Source organism: Dendrobates tinctorius, unplaced genomic scaffold, assembly GCF_039654945.1.
Source record: "Dendrobates tinctorius isolate UK_male_01 unplaced genomic scaffold, ASM3965494v1 ptg000063l, whole genome shotgun sequence".
Classification (NCBI taxonomy): Eukaryota; Metazoa; Chordata; class Amphibia; order Anura; family Dendrobatidae; genus Dendrobates; species Dendrobates tinctorius.
Genome location: NW_027361731.1, coordinates 28,689,562 through 28,709,019, shown reverse-complemented (window position 1 = coordinate 28,709,019; position 19,458 = coordinate 28,689,562). Strand labels below are relative to the sequence as shown.

Here is a 19,458-nt window from a genome sequence, read left to right as displayed (position 1 = left end):
GGTACAGGATAATGACACTGACACTCAGGGTACAGGGTAATGACACTGATCCTCGGGGTACAGGATAATGACACTGACACTCGGGGTATAGGAAAATGACACTGACACTCGGGGTACACGATAATGACACTGACACTCGGGGTACAGGATAATGACAATGACACTCGGGGTACAGGATAATGACACTGACACTCGGGGTACAGGATAATGACAATGACACTGGGGGTACAGGATAATGACGCTGACACTCGGGGTACAGGATAATGGCGCTGACACTCGGCGTACAGGATAATCACACTGACACTCGGGGTACAGGATAATGACACTGACACTCGGGGTACAGGATAATGACACTGACACTCGACGTACAGGATAATGACACTGACACTCGGGGTACAGGATAATGACACTGACACTCGGGGTACAGGATAATGACACTGACACTCGGGGTGCAGGGTAAGGACACTGACACTCGGGGTACAGGGTAAGGACACTGACACTCGGGGTACAGGGTAAGGACACTGACACTCGGGGTGCAGGATAATGACACTGGGGGTACAGGATAATGACACTGACACTCGGCGTACAGGATAATGACACTGACACTCGGGGTACAGGATAATGACACTGACACTCGGGGTACAGGATAATGACACTGAAACCCGGGGTACAGGATAATGACACTGAAACCCGGGGTACAGGGTAATGACACTGACACTCGGGGTACAGGATAATGATACTGACACTCGGGGTACAGGGTAATGACACTCGGGGTACAGGGTAATGACACTGACACTCAGGGTACACGGTAATGACACTGACACTCGGGGTACAGGGTAATGACACTCGGGGTACAGGGTAATGACAGTCAGGGTACAGGATAATGACACTGACACTCGGGGTACAGGATAATGACACTGAAACCCGGGGTACAGGATAATGACACTGAAACCCGGGGTACAGGATAATGACACTGACACTCGGGGTACAGGATAATGACACTGAAACACGGGGTACAGGATAATGACACTGACACTCGGGGTACAGGGTAATGACACTCGGGGTACAGGGTAATGACATTCGGGGTACAGGATTATGACACTGACACTCGGGGTACAGGATAATGACATTGAAACCCGGGGTACAGGATAATGACACTGAAACCCGGGGTACAGGATAATGACACTGAAACCCGGGGTACAGGATAATGACACTGACACTCGGGGTAAAGGATAATGACACTGACACTCGGGGTACAGGATAATGACAATGACACACGGGTTACAGGGTAATGACACTGACACTCGGGGTACAGGATAATGACACTGACACTCGGGGTACAGGGTAATAACACTGACACTCGGGGTACAGGATAATGACACTGACACTTGGGGTACAGGATAATGACACTCGGGGTACAGAGTAATGACACTCAGGGGACAGGATAATGACACCGGGGTACAGGATAATGACAATGACACTTGGGGTACAGGATAATGAAACTAGGGTACAGGATAATGACACCGGGGTACAGGATAATGACACTGACACTCGGGGTACAGGATAATGACAATGACACTGGGGGTACAGGATAATGACGCTGACACTCGGGGTACAGAATAATGGCGCTGACACTCGGCGTACAGGATAATGACACTAACACTCGGGGTACAGGATAATGACACTGACACTCGGGGTACAGGATAATGACACTGACACTCGGGGTACAGGATAATGACACTGACACTCGGGGTACAGGGTAAGGACACTGACACTCGGGGTACAGGGTAAGGACACTGACACTCGGGGTACAGGGTAAGGACACTGACACTCGGGGTGCAGGATAATGACACTGGGGGAACAGGATAATGACACTGACACTCGGCGTATAGGATAATGACACTGACACTCGGGGTACAGGATAATGACACTGACACTCGGGGTACAGGATAATGACACTGAAACCCGGGGTACAGGATAATGACACTGAAACCCGGGGTACAGGCTAATGAAACTGACACTCGGGGTACAGGATAATGACACTGACACTCGGGGTACAGTATAATGACACTGACACTCGGGGTACAGGGTAATGACACTCGGGGTACAGGATAATGACACTGAAACCCCGGGGTACAGGATAATGACACTGAAACCCGGGGTACAGGATAATGACACTGACACTCGGGGTACAGGATAATGACACTGACACACAGGGTACAGGATAATGACACTGACACTCGGGGTACAGGGTAATGACACTCGGGGTACAGGGTAATGACACTCGGGGTACAGGGCAATGACACTGACACTCGGGGTACAGGGTAATGATACTGACACTCGGGGTACAGGGTAATGACACTCGGGGTACAGGGTAATGACACTTACACTCAGGGTACACGGTAATGACACTGACACTCGGGGTACAGGGTAATGACACTCGGGGTACAGGGTAATGACACTGACACTCGGTGTATAGGATAATGACACTGACACTCGGGGTACAGGATAATGACACTGACACTCGGGGTACAGGATTATGCCACTGACGCTCGGGGTACAGGATAATGACAATGACACTCGGCGTTCAGGATAATGACACTGACACTCGGGGTACAGGATAATGACACTGACACTCGGGGTACAGGATAATGACACTGACACTCGGGGTACAGGATAATGACACTGACACTCGGGGTACAGGGTAATGACACTGACACTCGGGGTACAGGGTAAGGACACTGACACTCGGGGTACAGGATAATGACACTGTCATTCGGGGTACAGGATAATGACACTGACACTCGGGGTACAGGATAAGACACTGACACTCGGGGTACAGGGTAAGGACACTGACACTCGTGGTACAGGGTAAGGACACTGACACTCGGGGCACAGGGTAAGGACACTGACACTCGGGGTACAGGGTAAGGACACTGACACTGGGGGAAAAGGATAATGACACTGACACTCGAGGTACAGGATAATGACACTGACACTCGGGGTACAGGATAATGACACTCGGGGTACAGGATAATGACACTGACACTCGGGATACAGGGTAAGGACACTGACACTCGGGGTACAGGATAATGACACTGACACTCGGGGTACAGGAGAATGACACTGACACTCGGGGTACAGGGTAAGGACACTGACACTCGGGGTACAGGGTAAGGACACTGACACTCGGGGTACAGGGTAAGGACACTGACACTCGGGGTACAGGATAATGACACTGACACTCGGGGTACAGGGTAAGGACACTGACACTCTGGGTACAGGGTAAGTACACTGACACTCGGGATACAGGGTAAGGACACTGACACTCGGGGTACAGGGTAAGGACACTGACACTCGGGGTACAGGAGAATGACACTGACACTCGGGGTACAGGATAATGACACTGACACTCGGGGTACAGGATAATGACAATGACACTCGGGGTACAGGATAATGACACTGACTCTCGGGGTACAGAATAATGATACTGACACTCGGGGTACAGGATAATGACACTGACACTCGGGGTACAGGATAATGACACTCGGGGTACAGGATAATGACACTGACACTCGGGATACAGGGTAATGGCACTGACACTCGAGGTACAGGGTAAGGACACTGACACTCGAGGTACAGGGTAAGGACACTGACACTCGGGGTACAGGATAATGACACTGACACTCGGGGTACAGGATAATGACACTGATACTCGGGGTACAGGATAATGACACTGATACTCGGGGTACAGGATAATGACACTGACACCCGGGGTACAGGATAATGAAACTAGGGTACAGGATAATGACACTGACACTAGGGTACAGGATAATGACACTGATACTCGGGGTACAGGATAATGACACTGACACTCGGGGTACAGGATAATGACTCTGACACTCGGGGTACAGGATAATGACACTGACACTCGGGGTACAGGGTAATGACACTGACACTCGGGGTACAGGATAAAGACACTGACACTCGGGGTACAGGGTAATGACACTCGGGTTACAGAATAATGACACTGACACTCGGGGTACAGGGTAATGACACTCGGGTTACAGGATAATGACACGCAGGGAACAGGATAATGACACTCGGGGTACAGGATAATGCCACTGACGCTCGGGGTACAGGATAATGACACTGACACTTGGGGTACAGGGTAATGACACTGACACTCGGGGTGCAGGATAATGACACTGACACTGGGGGTACAGGATAATGACACTCGGGGTACAGGGTAATGACACTGACACTCGGGTTACAGGATAATGACACTGACACTCGGGGTACAGGATAATGATAATGACACTCGGGGTACAGGATAATGACACTGATCCTCGGGGTACAGGATAATGACACTGACACTCGGGGTATAGGAAAATGACACTGACACTCGGGGTATAGGAAAATGACACTGACACTCGGGGTACAGGATAATGACACTGACACTCGGGGTATAGGATAATGACACTGACACTCGGGGTATAGGAAAATGACACTGACACTCAGGGTACAGGATAATGACACTGACACTCGGGGAACAGGGTAATGACACTCGTGGTACAGGATAATGACACTGACACTCGGGGTACAGGGTAATAATACTGACACTCGGGGTACAGGATAATGACACTCGGGGTACAGGATAATGACACTGACACTCGTGGTACAGGGTAATGACACTCGGGGTACAGGGTAATGACACTCGGGGTACAGGGTAATGACACTGACACTCGGGGTACAGGGTAATGACACTCGGGGTACAGGGTAATGACACTGACACTCAGGGTACACGGTAATGACACTGACATTCGGGGTACAGGGTAATGACACTGACACTCGGTGTATAGGATAATGACACTGACACTCGGGGTACAGGATAATGACACTGACACTCGGGGTACAGGGTAATGACACTGACACTCGGTGTATAGGATAATGACACTGACACTCGGGGTACAGGATAATGACACTGACACTCGGGGTACAGGATAATGACACTCGGGGTACAGGATAATGACACTGACACTCGGGGTACAGGGTAATGACAATCGGCGTACAGGGTAATGACACTCGGGGTACAGGGTAATGACACTGACACTCGGGGTACAGGGTAATGACACTCGGGGTACAGGGTAATGACACTGACACTCAGGGTACACGGTAATGACACTGACACTCGGGGTACAGGGTAATGACACTGACACTCGGTGTATAGGATAATGACACTGACACTCGGGGTACAGGATAATGACACTGACACTCGGGGTACAGGGTAATGACACTGACACTCGGTGTATAGGATAATGACACTGACACTCGGGGTACAGGATAATGACACTGACGCTCGGGGTACAGGATAATGATAATGACACTCGGGGTACAGGATAATGACACTGACACTCAGGGTACAGGGTAATGACACTGATCCTCGGGGTACAGGATAATGACACTGACACTCGGGGTATAGGAAAATGACACTGACACTCGGGGTACAGGATAATGACACTGCCACTCGGGGTACAGGATAATGACAATGACACTCGGGGTACAGGATAATGACACTGACACTCGGGGTACAGGATAATGACAATGACACTGGGGGTACAGGATAATGACGCTGACACTCGGGGTACAGGATAATGGCGCTGACACTCGGCGTACAGGATAATGACACTGACACTCGGGGTACAGGATAATGACACTGACACTCGGGGTACAGGATAATGACACTGACACTCGGCGTACAGGATAATGACACTGACACTCGGGGTACAGGATAATGACACTGACACTCGGGGTACAGGATAATGACACTGACACTCGGGGTACAGGGTAAGGACACTGACACTCGGGGTACAGGGTAAGGACACTGACACTCTGGGTACATGGTAAGGACACTGACACTCGGGGTGCAGGATAATGACACTGGGGGTACAGGATAATGACACTGACACTCGGCGTACAGGATAATGACACTGACACTCGGGGTACAGGATAATGACACTGACACTCGGGGTACAGGATAATGACACTGAAACCCGGGGTACAGGATAATGACACTGAAACCCGGGTTACAGGGTAATGACACTGACACTCGGGGTACAGGATAATGACACTGACACTCGGGGTACAGGATAATGACACTGACACTCGGGGTACAGGATAATGACACTGGGGGTACAGGATAATGACACTAACACTCGGGGTACAGGGTAATGACACTCGGGGTACAGGATAATGACACTGACACTCGGGGTACAGGATAATGACACTGAAACCTGGGGTACAGGATAATGACACTGAAACCCGTGGTACAGGATAATGACACTGACACTCGGGGTACAGGGTAATGACACTCGGGGTACAGGGTAATGACACTCGGGGTACAGGGTAATGACACTGACACTCGGGGTACAGGGTAATGATACTGACACTTGGGGTACAGGTTAATGACACTCGGGGTACAGGGTAATGACACTGACACTCGGGGTACAGTGTAATGACACTCGGGGTACAGGGTAATGACACTGACACTCGGTGTATAGGATAATGACACTGACACTCGGGGTACAGGATAATGACACTGACACTCGGGGTACAGGGTAATGACACTCGGGGTACAGGGTAATGACACTCGGGGTACAGGGTAATGACACTGACACTCGGGGTACAGGGTAATGATACTGACACTCGGGGTACAGGGTAATGACACTCGGGGTACAGGGTAATGACACTGACACTCGGGGTACAGTGTAATGACACTCGGGGTACAGGGTAATGACACTGACACTCGGTGTATAGGATAATGACACTGACACTCGGGGTACAGGATAATGACACTGACACTCGGGGTACAGGATAATGACACTCGGGGTACAGGGTAATGACACTCGGGGTACAGGGTAATGACACTAGGGGTACAGGGTAATGACACTGACACTCGGTGTATAGGATAATGACACTGACACTCGGGGTACAGGGTAATGACACTCGGGGTACAGGGTAATGACACTCGGGGTACAGGGTAATGACACTCGGGGTACAGGGTAATGACACTGACACTCGGGGTACAGGGTAATGATACTGACACATGGGGTACAGGATAATGACACTCGGGGTACAGGGTAATGACACTCGGGGTACAGGATAATGACACTCGGGGTACAGGGTAATGACACTGACACTCGGTGTATAGGATAATGACACTGACACTCGGGGTACAGGATAATGACACTGACACTCGGGGTACAGGGTAATGACACTCGGGGTACAGGGTAATGACACTCGGGGTACAGGGTAATGACACTGACACTCGGGGTACAGGGTAATGATACTGACACTCGGGGTACAGGGTAATGACACTCGGGGTACAGGGTAAAGACACTGACACTCAGGGTACACGGTAATGACACTGACACTCGGGGTACAGTGTAATGACACTCGGGGTACAGGGTAATGACACTGACACTCGGTGTATAGGATAATGACACTGACACTCGGGGTACAGGATAATGCCACTGACGCTCGGGGTACAGGATAATGATAATGACACTCGGGGTACAGGATAATGACACTGACACTCAGGGTACAGGGTAATGACACTGATCCTCGGGGTACAGGATAATGACACTGACACTCGGGGTATAGGAAAATGACACTGACACTCGGGGTACAGGATAATGACACTGACACTCGGGGTACAGGATAATGACAATGACACTCGGGGTACAGGATAATGACACTGACACTCAGGGTACAGGATAATGACAATGACACTGGGGGTACAGGATAATCACGCTGACACTCGGGGTACAGGATAATGGCGCTGACACTCGCCGTACAGGATAATCACACTGACACTTGGGGTACAGGATAATGACACTGACACTCGGGGTACAGGATAATGACACTGACACTCGGGGTACAGGATAATGACACTGACACTCGGCGTACAGGATAATGACACTGACACTCGGGGTACAGGATAATGACACTGACACTCGGGGTACAGGATAATGACACTGACACTCGGGGTACAGGGTAAGGACACTGACACTCGGGGTACAGGGTAAGGACACTGACACTCGGGGTACATGGTAAGGACACTGACACTCGGGGTGCAGGATAATGACACTGGGGGTACAGGATAATGACACTGACACTCGGCGTACAGGATAATGACACTGACACTCGGGGTACAGGATAATGACACTGACACTCGGGGTACAGGATAATGACACTGAAACCCGGGGTACAGGATAATGACACTGAAACCCGGGTTACAGGGTAATGACACTGACACTCGGGGTACAGGATAATGACACTGACACTCGGGGTACAGGATAATGACACTGACACTCGGGGTACAGGATAATGACACTGGGGGTACAGGATAATGACACTAACACTCGGGGTACAGGGTAATGACACTCGGGGTACAGGATAATGACACTGACACTCGGGGTACAGGATAATGACACTGAAACCTGGGGTACAGGATAATGACACTGAAACCCGTGGTACAGGATAATGACACTGACACTCGGGGTACAGGATAATGACACTGACACACGGGGTACAGGATAATGACACTGACACTCGGGGTACAGGGTAATGACACTCGGGGTACAGGGTAATGACACTCGGGGTACAGGGTAATGATACTGACACTTGGGGTACAGGTTAATGACACTCGGGGTACAGGGTAATGACACTGACACTCGGGGTACAGTGTAATGACACTCGGGGTACAGGGTAATGACACTGACACTCGGTGTATAGGATAATGACACTGACACTCGGGGTACAGGATAATGACACTGACACTCGGGGTACAGGGTAATGACACTCGGGGTACAGGGTAATGACACTCGGGGTACAGGGTAATGACACTGACACTCGGGGTACAGGGTAATGATACTGACACTCGGGGTACAGGGTAATGACACTCGGGGTACAGGGTAATGACACTGACACTCGGGGTGCAGTGTAATGACACTCGGGGTACAGGGTAATGACACTGACACTCGGTGTATAGGATAATGACACTGACACTCGGGGTACAGGATAATGACACTGACACTCGGGGTACAGGATAATGACACTCGGGGTACAGGGTAATGACACTCGGGGTACAGGGTAATGACACTAGGGGTACAGGGTAATGACACTGACACTCGGTGTATAGGATAATGACACTGACACTCGGGGTACAGGATAATGACACTGACACTCGGGGTACAGGGTAATGACACTCGGGGTACAGGGTAATGACACTCGGGGTACAGGGTAATGACACTCGGGGTACAGGGTAATGACACTGACACTCGGGGTACAGGGTAATGATACTGACACATGGGGTACAGGATAATGACACTCGGAGTACAGGGTAATGACACTCGGGGTACAGGATAATGACACTCGGGGTACAGGGTAATGACACTGACACTCGGTGTATAGGATAATGACACTGACACTCGGGGTACAGGATAATGACACTGACACTCGGGGTACAGGGTAATGACACTCGGGGTACAGGGTAATGACACTCGGGGTACAGGGTAATGACACTGACACTCGGGGTACAGGGTAATGATACTGACACTCGGGGTACAGGGTAATGACACTCGGGGTACAGGGTAAAGACACTGACACTCAGGGTACACGGTAATGACACTGACACTCGGGGTACAGTGTAATGACACTCGGGGTACAGGGTAATGACACTGACACTCGGTGTATAGGATAATGACACTGACACTCGGGGTACAGGATAATGCCACTGACGCTCGGGGTACAGGATAATGATAATGACACTCGGGGTACAGGATAATGACACTGACACTCAGGGTACAGGGTAATGACACTGATCCTCGGGGTACAGGATAATGACACTGACACTCGGGGTATAGGAAAATGACACTGACACTCGGGGTACAGGATAATGACACTGACACTCGGGGTACAGGATAATGACAATGACACTCGGGGTACAGGATAATGACACTGACACTCAGGGTACAGGATAATGACAATGACACTGGGGGTACAGGATAATGACGCTGACACTCGGGGTACAGGATAATGGCGCTGACACTCGCCGTACAGGATAATCACACTGACACTTGGGGTACAGGATAATGACACTGACACTCGGGGTACAGGATAATGACACTGACACTCGACGTACAGGATAATGACACTGACACTCGGGGTACAGGATAATGACACTGACACTCGGGGTACAGGATAATGACACTGACACTCGGGGTACAGGATAATGACACTGACACTCGGGGTACAGGATAATGACACTGACACTCGACGTACAGGATAATGACACTGACACTCGGGGTTCAGGATAATGACACTGACACTCGGGGTACAGGATAATGACACTGACACTCGGTGTACAGGGTAAGGACACTGACACTCGGGGTACAGGGTAAGGACACTGACACTCGGGGTACAGGGTAAGGACACTGACACTCAGGGTGCAGGATAATGACACTGGGGGTACAGGATAATGACACTGACACTCGGCGTACAGGATAATGACACTGACACTCGGGGTACAGGATAATGACACTGACACTCGGGGTACAGGATAATGACACTGAAACCCGGGGTACAGGATAATGACACTGAAACCCGGGGTACAGGGTAATGACACTGACACTCGGGGTACAGGATAATGACACTGACACTCGGGGTACAGGATAATGACACTGACACTCGGGGTACAGGATAATGACACTGGGGGTACAGGATAATGACACTAACACTCGGGGTACAGGGTAATGACACTCGGGGTACAGGATAATGACACTGACACTCGGGGTACAGGATAATGACACTGATACCTGGGGTACAGGATAATGACACTGAAACCCGGGGTACAGGATAATGACACTGCCACTCGGGGTACAGGATAATGACACTGACACACGGGGTACAGGATAATGACACTGACACTCGGGGTACAGGGTAATGACACTCGGGGTACAGGGTAATGACACTCGGGGTACAGGGTAATGACACTGACACTCGGCGTACAGGGTAATGATACTGACACTCGGGGTACAGGGTAATGACACTCGGGGTACAGGGTAATGACACTCGGGGTACAGGGTAATGACACTGACACTCGGGGTACAGGGTAATGATACTGACACTCGGGGTACAGGGAAATGACACTCGGGGTACAGGGTAATGACACTGACACTCGGGGTACAGTGTAATGACACTCGGGGTACAGGGTAATGACACTGACACTCGGTGTATAGGATAATGACACTGACACTCGGGGTACAGGATAATGACACTGACACTCGGGGTACAGGGTAATGACACTCGGGGTACAGGGTAATGACACTCGGGGTACAGGGTAATGACACTGACACTCGGTGTATAGGATAATGACACTGACACTCGGGGTACAGGATAATGACACTGACACTCGGGGTACAGGGTAATGACACTCGGGGTACAGGGTAATGACACTCGGGGTACATGGTAATGACACTCGGGGTACAGGGTAATGACACTGACACTCGGGGTACAGGGTAATGATACTGACACATGGGGTACAGGATAATGACACTTGGGGTACAGGGTAATGACACTCGGGGTACAGGATAATGACACTCGGGGTACAGGGTAATGACACTGACACTCGGTGTATAGGATAATGACACTGACACTCAGGGTACAGGATAATGACACTGACACTCGGGGTACAGGGTAATGACACTCGGGGTACAGGGTAATGACACTGACACTCGGGGTACAGGGTAATGATACTGACACTCGGGGTACAGGGTAATGACACTCGGGGTACAGGGTAAAGACACTGACACTCAGGGTACACGGTAATGACACTGACACTCGGGGTACAGTGTAATGACACTCGGGGTACAGGGTAATGACACTGACACTCGGTGTATAGGATAATGACACTGACACTCGGGGTACAGGATAATGCCACTGATGCTCGGGGTACAGGATAATGATAATGACACTCGGGGTACAGGATAATGACACTGACACTCAGGGTACAGGGTAATGACACTGATCCTCGGGGTACAGGATAATGACACTGACACTCGGGGTATAGGAAAATGACACTGACACTCGGGGTACAGGATAATGACACTGACACTCGGGGTACAGGATAATGACAATGACACTCGGGGTACAGGATAATGACACTGACACTCGGGGTACAGGATAATGACAATGACACTGGGGATACAGGATAATGACGCTGACACTCGGGGTACAGGATAATGGCGCTGACACTCGGCGTACTTGATAATCACACTGACACTCGGGGTACAGGATAATGACACTGACACTCGGGGTACAGGATAATGACACTGACACTCGACGTACAGGATAATGACACTGACACTCGGGGTACAGGATAATGACACTGACACTCGGGGTACAGGATAATGACACTGACACTCGGGGTGCAGGGTAAGGACACTGACACTCGGGGTACAGGGTAAGGACACTGACACTCGGGGTACAGGGTAAGGACACTGACACTCGGGGTACAGGATAATGACACTGACACTCGGCGTACAGGATAATGACACTGACACTCGGGGTACAGGATAATGACACTGACACTCGGGGTACAGGATAATGACACTGAAACCCGGGGTACAGGATAATGACACTGAAACCCGGGGTACAGGGTAATGACACTGACACTCGGGGTACAGGATAATGACACTGACACTCGGGGTACAGGATAATGACACTGACACTGGGGGTACAGGATAATGACACTGACACTCGGGGTACAGGGTAATGACACTCGGGGTACAGGGTAATGACACTCGGGGTACAGGATAATGACACTGACACTCGGGGTACAGGATAATGACACTGAAACCCGGGGTACAGGATAATGACACTGAAACCCGGGGTACAGGATAATGACACTGACACTCGGGGTACAGGATAATGACACTGACACACGGGGTACAGGATAATGACACTGACACTCGGGGTACAGGGTAATGACACTCGGGGTACAGGGTAATGACATTCGGGGTACAGGATTATGACACTGACACTCGGGGTACAGGATAATGACATTGAAACCCGGGGTACAGGATAATGACACTGAAACCCGGGGTACAGGATAATGACACTGACACTCGGGGTACAGGATAATGACACTGACACTCGGGGTACAGGATAATGACAATGACACACGGGGTACAGGGTAATGACACTGACACTCGGGGTACAGGATAATGACACTGACACTAGGGGTACAGGGTAATAACACTGACACTCGGGGTACAGGATAATGACACTGACACTCGGGGTACAGGATAATAACACTGACACTCGGGTTACAGGATAATGACACTGACACACGGGGTACAGGATAATGACACTGACACTCGGGGTACAGTGTAATGACACTAACACTCGGGATACAGGGTAATGGCACTGACACTCGAGGTACAGGGTAAGGACACTGACACTCGAGGTACAGGGTAAGGACACTGACACTCGGGGTACAGGATAATGACACTGACACTCGGGGTACAGGATAATGACACTGATACTCGGGCTACAGGATAATGACACTGATACTCGGGGTACAGGATAATGACACTGACACCCGGGGTACAGGATAATGAAACTAGGGTACAGGATAATGACACTGACACTAGGGTACAGGATAATGACACTGATACTCGGGGTACAGGATAATGACACTGACACTCGGGGTACAGGATAATGACTCTGACACTCGGGGTACAGGATAATGACACTGACACTCGGGGTACAGGGTAATGACACTGACACTCGGGGTACAGGATAAAGACACTGACACTCGGAGTACAGGGTAATGACACTCGGGTTACAGAATAATGACACTGACACTCGGGGTACAGGGTAATGACACTCGGGTTACAGGATAATGACACTCAGGGAACAGGATAATGACACTCGGGGTACAGGATAATGCCACTGACGCTCGGGGTACAGGATAATGACACTGACACTTGGGGTACAGGGTAATGACACTGACACTCGGGGTGCAGGATAATGACACTGACACTGGGGGTACAGGATATTGACACTCGGGGTACAGGGTAATGACACTGACACTCGGGTTACAGGATAATGACACTGACACTCGGGGTACAGGATAATGATAATGACACTCGGGGTAAAGGATAATGACACTGATCCTCGGGGTACAGGATAATGACACTGACACTCGGGGTATAGGAAAATGACACTGACACTCGGGGTATAGGAAAATGACACTGACACTCGGGGTACAGGATAATGACACTGACACTCGGGGTATAGGATAATGACACTGACACTCGGGGTATAGGAAAATGACACTGACACTCAGGGTACAGGATAATGACACTGACACTCGGGGTACAGGGTAATGACACTCGTGGTACAGGATAATGACACTGACACTCGGGGTACAGGGTAATAATACTGACACTCGGGGTACAGGATAATGACACTCGGGGTACAGGATAATGACACTGACACTCGGGGTACAGGGTAATGACACTCGGGGTACAGGGTAATGACACTCGGGGTACAGGGTAATGACACTGACACTCGGGGTACAGGGTAATGACACTCGGGGTACAGGGTAATGACACTGACACTCAGGGTACACGGTAATGACACTGACATTCGGGGTACAGGGTAATGACACTGACACTCGGTGTATAGGATTATGACACTGACACTCGGGGTACAGGATAATGACACTGACACTCGGGGTACAGGGTAATGACACTGACACTCGGTGTATAGGATAATGACACTGACACTCGGGGTACAGGATAATGACACTGACACTCGGGGTACAGGATAATGACACTCGGGGTACAGGATAATGACACTGACACTCGGGGTACAGGGTAATGACACTCGGCGTACAGGGTAATGACACTCGGGGTACAGGGTAATGACACTGACACTCGGGGTACAGGGTAATGACACTCGGGGTACAGGGTAATGACACTGACACTCAGGGTACACGGTAATGACACTGACACTCGGGGTACAGGGTAATGACACTGACACTCGGTGTATAGGATAATGACACTGACACTCGGGGTACAGGATAATGACACTGACACTCGGGGTACAGGGTAATGACACTGACACTCGGTGTATAGGATAATGACACTGACACTCGGGGTACAGGATAATGACACTGACGCTCGGGGTACAGGATAATGATAATGACACTCGGGGTACAGGATAATGACACTGACACTCAGGGTACAGGGTAATGACACTGATCCTCGGGGTACAGGATAATGACACTGACACTCGGGGTATAGGAAAATGACACTGACACTCGGGGTACAGGATAATGACACTGCCACTCGGGGTACAGGATAATGACAATGACACTCGGGGTATAGGATAATGACACTGACACTCGGGGTACAGGATAATGACAATGACACTGGGGGTACAGGATAATGACGCTGACACTCGGGGTACAGGATAATGGCGCTGACACTCGGCGTACAGGATAATGACACTGACACTCGGGGTACAGGATAATGACACTGACACTCGGGGTACAGGATAATGACACTGACACTCGGCGTACAGGATAATGACACTGACACTCGGGGTACAGGATAATGACACTGACACTCGGGGTACAGGATAATGACACTGACACTCGGGGTACAGGGTAAGGACACTGACACTCGGGGTACAGGGTAAGGACACTGACACTCGGGGTACATGGTAAGGACACTGACACTCGGGGTGCAGGATAATGACACTGGGGGTACAGGATAATGACACTGACACTCGGCGTACAGGATAATGACACTGACACTCGGGGTACAGGATAATGACACTGACACTCGGGGTACAGGATAATGACACTGAAACCCGGGGTACAGGATAATGACACTGAAACCCGGGTTACAGGGTAATGACACTGACACTCGGGGTACAGGATAATGACACTGACACTCGGGGTACAGGATAATGACACTGACACTCGGGGTACAGGATAATGACACTGGGGGTACAGGATAATGACACTAACACTTGGGGTACAGGGTAATGACACTCGGGGTACAGGATAATGACACTGACACTCGGGGTACAGGATAATGACACTGAAACCTGGGGTACAGGATAATGACACTGAAACCCGTGGTACAGGATAATGACACTGACACTCGGGGTACAGGATAATGACACTGACACACGGGGTACAGGATAATGACACTGACACTCGGGGTACAGGGTAATGACACTCGGGGTACAGGGTAATGACACTCGGGGTACAGGGTAATGACACTGACACTCGGGGTACAGGGTAATGATACTGACATTTGGGGTACAGGTTAATGACACTCGGGGTACAGGGTAATGACACTGACACTCGGGGTACAGTGTAATGACACTCGGGGTACAGGGTAATGACACTGACACTCGGTGTAAAGGATAATGACACTGACACTCGGGGTACAGGATAATGACACTGACACTCGGGGTACAGGGTAATGACACTCGGGGTACAGGGTAATGACACTCGGGGTACAGGGTAATGACACTGACACTCGGGGTACAGGGTAATGATACTGACACTCGGGGTACAGGGTAATGACACTCGGGGTACAGGGTAATGACACTGACACTCGGGGTACAGTGTAATGACACTCGGGGTACAGGGTAATGACACTAACACTCGGTGTATAGGATAATGACACTGACACTCGGGGTACAGGATAATGACACTGACACTCGGGGTACAGGATAATGACACTCGGGGTACAGGGTAATGACACTCGGGGTACAAGGTAATGACACTCGGGGTACAGGGTAATGACACTGACACTCGGTGAATAGTATAATGACACTGACACTCGGGGTACAGGATAATGACACTGACACTCGGGGTACAGGGTAATGACACTCGGGGTACAGGGTAATGACACTCGGGGTACAGGGTAAGGACACTGACACTCGGGGTGCAGGATAATGACACTGGGGGTACAGGATAATGACACTGACACTCGGCGTACAGGATAATGACACTGACACTCGGGGTACAGGATAATGACACTGACACTCGGGGTACAGGATAATGACACTGAAACCTGGGGTACAGGATAATGACACTGAAACCCGGGGTACAGGGTAATGACACTGACACTCGGGGTACAGGATAATGACACTGACACTCGGGGTACAGGATAATGACACTGACACTCGGGGTACAGGATAATGACACTGACACTGGGGGTACAGGATAATGACACTGACACTCGGGGTACAGGGTAATGACACTCGGGGTACAGGGTAATGACTCTCGGGGTACAGGATAATGACACTGAAACCCGGGGTACAGGATAATGACACTGAAACCCGGGGTACAGGATAATGACACTGACACTCGGGGTACAGGATAATGACACTGACACACGGGGTACAGGATAATGACACTGACACTCGGGGTACAGGGTAATGACACTCGGGGTACAGGGTAATGACATTCGGGGTACAGGATTATGACACTGACACTCGGGGTACAGGATAATGACATTGAAACCCGGGGTACAGGATAATGACACTGAAACCCGGGGTACAGGATAATGACACTGAAACCCGGGGTACAGGATAATGACACTGACACTCGGGGTACAGGATAATGACACTGACACTCGGGGTACAGGATAATGACAATGACACACGGGGTACAGGGTAATGACACTGACACTCGGGGTACAGGATAATGACACTGACACTAGGGGTACAGGGTAATAACACTGACACTCGGGGTACAGGATAATGACACTGACACTCGGGGTACAGGATAATGACACTCGGGGTACAGAGTAATGACACTCAGGGGACAGGATAATGACACCGGGGTACAGGATAATGACAATGACACTTGGGGTACAGGATAATGAAACTAGGGTACAGGATAATGACACCGGGGTACAGGATAATGACACTGACACTCGGGGTACAGGATAATGACAATGACACTGGGGGTACAGGATAATGACGCTGACACTCGGGGTACAGGATAATGGCGCTGACACTCGGCGTACAGGATAATGACACTAACACTCGGGGTACAGGATAATGACACTGACACTCGGGGTACAGGATAATGACACTGACACTCGGCGTTCAGGATAATGACACTGACACTCGGGGTACAGGATAATGACACTGACACTCGGGGTACAGGATAATGACACTGACACTCGGGGTACAGGGTAAGGACACTGACACTCGGGGTACAGGGTAAGGACACTGACACTCGGGGTACAGGGTAAGGACACTGACACTCGGGGTGCAGGATAATGACACTGGGGGAACAGGATAATGACACTGACACTCGGCGTATAGGATAATGACACTGACACTCGGGGTACAGGATAATGACACTGACACTCGGGGTACAGGATAATGACACTGAAACCCGGGGTACAGGATAATGACACTGAAACCCGGGGTACAGGCTAATGAAACTGACACTCGGGGTACAGGATAATGACACTGACACTCGGGGTACAGTATAATGACACTGACACTTGGGGTACAGGGTAATGACACTCGGGGTACAGGATAATGACACTGACACTCGGGGTACAGGATAATGACACTGAAACCCCGCGGTACAGGATAATGACACTGAAACCCGGGGTACAGGATAATGACACTGACACTCGGGGTACAGGATAATGACACTGACACACGGGGTACAGGATAATGACACTGACACTCGGGGTACAGGGTAATGACACTCGGGGTACAGGGTAATGACACTCGGGGTACAGGGCAATGACACTGACACTCGGGGTACAGGCTAATGATACTGACACTCGGGGTACAGGGTAATGACACTCGGGGTACAGGGTAATGACACTTACACTCAGGGTACACGGTAATGACACTGACACTCGGGGTACAGGGTAATGACACTCGGGGTACAGGGTAATTACACTGACACTCGGTGTATAGGATAATGACACTGACACTCGGGGTACAGGATAATGACACTGACACTCGGGGTACAGGATAATGCCACTGACGCTCGGGGTACAGGTTAATGACAATGACACTCGGCGATCAGGATAATGACACTGACACTCGGGGTACAGGATAATGACACTGACACTCGGGGTACAGGATAATGACACTGACACTCGGGGTACTGGATAATGACACTGACACTCGGGGTACAGGGTAAGGACACTGACACTCGGGGTACAGGGTAAGGACACTGACACTCGGGGTACAGGATAATGACACTGACACTCGGGGTACAGGATAATGACACTGACACTCGGGGTACAGGATAAGACACTGACACTCGGGGTACAGGGTAAGGACACTGACACTCGTGGTACAGGGTAAGGACACTGACACTCGGGG

At 50.5% G+C, this 19,458-nt stretch overlaps 1 long non-coding RNA gene across 1 annotated transcript in view; it reads left to right on the top strand.

Moving 5' to 3' along the window:
* The window catches only part of LOC141094054 (uncharacterized), a 132,096-nt gene that overhangs the window by 90,660 nt on the left and 21,978 nt on the right, over nucleotides 1-19,458 (top strand). The gene's annotated exons all lie outside the window — the stretch shown is intronic.